The following is a 6000-nucleotide window of genomic DNA, read 5'->3' on the forward strand; positions in this document are numbered from 1 at the left end:
GAGCACTTCAGCTCCTGTGTCCTGTATCCAGGTGTTGAATGCAATACTCAGATACTAGAAAAAATCTTGCTAGTGAAAAGCACCCCTACAGCCATTCTAGGAACACTGTACATATGGAAAGAGAACAGGGAAACAGCAGACACAGTACCCAGAATCAGTCACCTGAATGTTCAAAAAGCCTGTCACAGCAGTATGAACTGAGCTGGAGAACACTTCCAGTAAGCAGTCCAATTAATTTGTGTGTATGTATTCTGTAACCTACAGATGACTTGATTATGTTAAGCAAAATGCATCTTGGGATGTGAAAACTTAAGGTAAAAACCCTGGAATGGCCAAAATGAAATTTACACATACTGCTTATAAGACTAGTAAGAAATCATAATATCAAGTAAAATCAATAAATAATTGAGCATTGAGTATGAAGTAATTAATTACATGAACTAATTGTACTGTTTCTAAGAAAAGATGATGCTTCCTTCAGGCAAAAGCCTGAATGTGGTCAAATCTCATAGATGAGCGAATGAGCAATTTTAAAGGAAAGAAGAAGAAAGTTTGAATTGATCTGTAAGTTTGAGATTTGTCTGCTAAATAGATCTCTTTGGCAAAGTGATGTAAAATCTTCCACAGAAATTGGTGCATCTTCAAACCTGAATTAGGGGTTTTACATGGGACAGTCTTGTTCCTGTTTGAGGATGGTCAGGAACATCCCTTGGTAATCAGCCAGTCAAGTCTGGTCCTCCCCAGACTGCCTTTGCACATGTGACAGAAGGGACCACAGTGTGAGATGGCAGCTGGGACTGTGCCTTCTGCAGGACAGGAGGGTCTCAGTGCCATGCTTCCAAGTTTGCCCAAGTGCTTTTCCACCTACCTGCCCAGCACCAGCTCAGGGCTGGAAGCAGCAATGCCAAGCCTGGATGGTGCTGTACATGAGTTAATAAGCCCTGCCAGCTTTAATTGGCCTGTTTGGAAACAAGGCAGCTGTTGTGCATCCTTAGCCTAATTTATTTCCAAATTTGATAATCCACCCAGTATTAATGGAGAGCTGACTATAATTATTTTTTTCTGGTTAGACTAGTTGCAGAGTAAGTCATACTGCATTGTGCTTTCTTTCTCATATGTTCCATTATAACTTTAAAGAACATATTGCATTATACTTCCTTTTTGGCTTCCTACCTTATACTTTACAAGAAATTTCTGAGCAGTGGTGTGCTAAGTCACATGTTTGCTAAGTCAGCTGAGTCTATTTATGTATTTAACACAGTGTCTAATATTCTTCTTCATGCTCAGTAAGAAATCTTCGAACTACATATGACTTTTAGAGCTGTAATAATTTACCCTAAGTTGTGCAGCTGTCTTTGTATAAATATATATAAATATAGAGGATATGCTACATGATAGTAGCAATAAATTGCTTCAAATGAATACAAGTAAAAGATTTGAAAAAGACTCTTACTACTCTCACTAGCAGAAGCATCCCAAATCAAATTTTTTAATAGTATCTGAATAAATTACTGGTTGAATTAATATTAGGGCATCTAATGTACAGGAGAATTCTTGGACAAAAGGAAAAAGAGTATCTTGTGATTTTATGTATGATCCACAAGATAATATTGGGCTGAAATAAAACTCCACTGAAATTATTAATTGCTATGTAACCAAGATATCATTTTGTTTTAATGTAAAACACATGGCTTTGTTTATTTCCATTAAACACATTAGTTATATGCCAAAATGGATATGCACAGATGTACTGGCTAGTGGGATGGATCGAATTATAATCTCATTGAAGGTGAAGGGTATAACTGCCATCTTTAATTTCATGTAATTTAAGGACAATTAAGTTCCCTTATGTAGCTGAGTACAGCAGCAACTTCCATCCAGATCCAGAATGAAAATATGATTTCAAAAGCTGGAGCCTCTGATTACGGTACCAGCTAGAGGTGTTGCCACCATTCCCTCACACTTTTCTCTGCCCTGTGGTACGTGGTAGTACCCTGCCCTCAGGTAGTTTGGCACGACTTTTTGTTTGGGGGCCTGCCTGATGGAGGGCATCTGATTTAGCGGTTTGGATTTGCTTTGCAAGGAACAGGAACAATGAGAGAATCTGTGGTTTGTTGGTAGGGAGAATTATTGGAACATTTGAAGCTAAAATTCTTACCCTTTGTCCAGTTTTTGCAGTGCTTGTGGAAATGCTAAGGTACAGGCTCCTTTCTCCTTCTAGCTGTACTTTTTGTAATGTATGTAGCTCCCTAACCTAGGAGACACTTCTCCTTCAGGTGACGGTCCAATGAGTTTAGGGGTATCCAAGAAATGGTGAAAAATCTTTGGGTGAAATACAGTAAGGGGCAGAAAGAATAATACAGGCGCTTCATCAAAGAAATGCACATGTTGTATGACTGTAGATTAAAATAAGAGACATCTAATGCCTGACATATGATTGTTTTATGAAATGCTAATAAGTAACCTGCCGGGCATAAAGGTTACCAGAAGTCAGAATATCACATTCTGAATCTGCAGGCTGGATCTGCAGGTAGAACTGTCAATTTAGTGTCAGAGGCAACACTTGCTCAGAGCCCTGCTTTTGTAGTCTTTACAACATCAATACAAATATCAGTGGCAACTGCACTTAATGTTGTCACTGTGTCTAAAGCCAGCACTTAGTCTAATATTTTTATCATGATGTCTCCAGAACCAGTCAGGCCCTGCACTCTTGTGTTTCCTTCTGAACAACAGAATTTAAAATTCCTACTGTCCTAACTCTGATCACTCCCTTTGATTCACCTTCCCTTTCATCTTTCTATGGCTGCTTGGGCTAAAACCACTGAATGATAAAGTCTAACATTTATATATAGCAGAACATACAATAAGTTCTACTAGAAGTCCACAAAAGTCTGCCAGAGTGATTATATCCTTTTGGACCTTCCTGTTTGCTGTTTGGGCTCTTTTTGTTCTGCATATACAGCACAGCACACAGGGGTCCTGATCCATAGCGAAGGCTACTGCAGACTACAGAGGCCCCAAACAGCTCTCCTGCTTGCTTCCCCCTTGAGCAGAGCCTGCCAACACTGCCCAAGGCAAAGACAGAGCAGGATGTGGTGGTGCAATAGGGCGTCATTTTGTATTTTTAGAAAAACAGCAGAAAACCCAGAGGATGATAAAGCAAGCAATAAGGAAACCAGGCAGCGCCCAAATGGGCACTGATACCACAATCTGTTTGTTTCCTGAAGGGGAGGGACTCCTCCTGGCAGGCTGCCAAGACAAAGTTGTGAGCACACGTATAAGAGCAAGTGCTGGCATAGAAGAAAAATACACAGCTGCACTGCTGCCCAGGCAGAAGGTTTGGACTACCCCAGTCTAGCTCGGCAGGAACTATCTCACCAAGCTCTGTGTTCCTCCACAGTGCTCAGATGCTTCCAGTGTCGCAAGATCAGATGTTTCCAATTTTTCTTTCTGTGGTGGCTACTTAGAAGTTCTTCTGCTGACTGGAGAAAGCCAAATACTGGAAGCCCTTTCCTGTCATATGACTGGACCTACTGCTGCAAATGAAGGGCTTGCCAGAAAGCTGGAATTCTGCAGCATGTGCAGTGTGACACTCCACCCAGCCTTGCTGCTGGAGGCAGGGTTGTTACCCTGGCATGCAGGTGACATTAGTAGCGACCAGTCAAGGGGAGCAGAGTTGAATCATTATAGGAGAGGTTGCAAGCCATGTGTTGCTATTGCCTTTCATAGCATTGTAGCTCTCAGAGTGTCTTTTCAGAGGTGTTCTGGTCTTACAACATGGGTGAGAACACAGCCCTCAGGAAGGCTGACACAGGGCCAGACTGCTGTTGTTAGCAAAATAATTCTTCCAGATGGCAAACCTCTCTCAGTGTTTTCCCAGGATAAAGACCACTGTGAGCCAAGGTACAAGCAAGGTGAACTATCTCAGCAGGCTGTGGGCAGCTTTCTGGCTATAAACTGCCCACCATATTTGACTGTTCAAGCACCTCAACTTCTGCAGAATTTACCTTGCAGCAGAGAAGCTGTCCTGCCCTTCTGCTTTCCACCATGTGATTTGCCATGCAGGCAGGTGTTTTGTAAGCCCTGTAGCAGTGCCCTATGTTACCTGTGCGCTTGACAACCCAGCTCTAGTCCTGCAAACATGGAAACTTGTGTTTAGCCTGTCAAATTCCTGGAGATTAATCAGGCATATAAATGTTGGCTGGATCAGTAAATAGTTTTCCAGTTCTTTCAAATTCACTTATGGTAACACATTGCTTTTCTTTGTTTTTCTTTTACTTTTTAAAAACAGAACATTTAATCCAAGGGTCACATACAGTCATTATCTTTAAACACTCTGTAAACATAAGTGCTGACAAGAGCCTAGGTCAGCAAGTATCTCTCAGTGAAAACCACCAAGCATGCAGACAGCGTGTACTGCAAACAGAGTCAAGAGGACCTAATAATATGCATAAGTCTTTTCTTAGATGGGACCAATCATTCCTAATTAGTTTTTCACCCTGATCTCAAATCAAACTTGTATGAAATAACAAAAAAGCCCCGAACAGAAGAGCAGTGTTGTATCTGTGACTGGGAGAACATGAATAATAATACAATTGAAAATGTTCTTGTCAGTGTTTAGCTTAACTGCTTTGAAAGAAATCTGTGACAAAAGAAAAGTCACCAGAGTTTTTCATCCCTTGCCTGAACAGAACTGCCTGTGCATACAGAAATTCAGAGGTTTTGTTACATTTGGTTTACACTACGTTTTGTAGCATTGCCAAATGGAGCAATGTTCAGTACTTTGAAAATTAAATCAAGAAACAGTGGCTTCATTTCAAATAAGCGCTCTGGTTATGGTTAGGTTTGAGTCCAGATCTCTTTTCATTTACACTGTTAGACATTTGGGTCTGTGAGGCCAGCACCTGTGGTTTCACCATATCACAGCCCTCTAGGGCAGGTTTGCTGTGAGGGGCTCCCAGGGCTGTCAGCTCCCCATCAGCACTATCTTGAGTGACATTTGCTTCTTATTATGAGATGAGACAGATTTTGGGTTGGTTGGAAAAGAACTAGTCCTTCTCTTTGTGGTGGAAAGAGAGGTGCAAGTCCTTGAAACCTAAATGCTCACTAATCAGACACCAAAAAATTAAATCTCCGCAGCAATTATTTTAATCCAAGTTCGTAATTTTTACACGATCCCATGCACAATTTTAGGAGCCCCAAGTCATGACTTTTGGACACATTTACAGATGCAGATACTAATAAACAAAATACCAGTGTTTTGGGAATAATTCCAGGGATACACTGAGGAACATCTGGTCTTGAGTTTTGGTGTGTTGCCTCCATTTTGCTGTTACATATGGAATGAATGAAACTAGATAAAGTATTTAAGGCAGAAATTCCCAAACTCTCCATTTCAATGTCTCTGTTTAACCTTTGCCTCTATTTGTGGATCCAGAAGCTGACACCGCATTTAACAGGTGTGTTAAAGGGTGAATTGCTTCATTTTTATTAATATAAATGAGAGAAGTTTGTCACCTCTATATAGGTGCTAAAAAAATGTCTCCTATGAGAACATCATGTAACTACTCTAATTGATTGTTTACAGTTTGTTTTATTTCATGGCTACAAATACTCTGCTCTTAAAAATATTTGACTTTAAGTATATAAGAGCCTTCTCCTCTAAGTGCTTAAAAATTTTATCTGTCAAAACCCACATTCTGATTAAAATTCTCTGTTAGAAACATATTTTTGCTCTTTATCAGTCAATGCAAAATAATATAATTGGTATGCATGTGTTTCTTTTTTGAATGACCTAACACACTGCTTCCATGTTGCTAACTGTATGAACGTCTGTTTACTGTATGCCTAATGTGACAGAAGTTTTGATTAATCGAAATTCTTAGCATCCTCTTGTATTAAATGCATATTTAGATAAAGAGATGCTGTTTTGATGGACATAAAGTATTTATCTTTTTTAACCTGGCTGGAACTTGCTGAAATAGAGTTCTATTTTTTCAA

The sequence above is a fragment of the Pipra filicauda genome, unplaced genomic scaffold, assembly GCF_003945595.2.
Source record: "Pipra filicauda isolate LSUMZ 115617 unplaced genomic scaffold, ASM394559v2 scaffold313_size859762_pilon, whole genome shotgun sequence".
Classification (NCBI taxonomy): Eukaryota; Metazoa; Chordata; class Aves; order Passeriformes; family Pipridae; genus Pipra; species Pipra filicauda.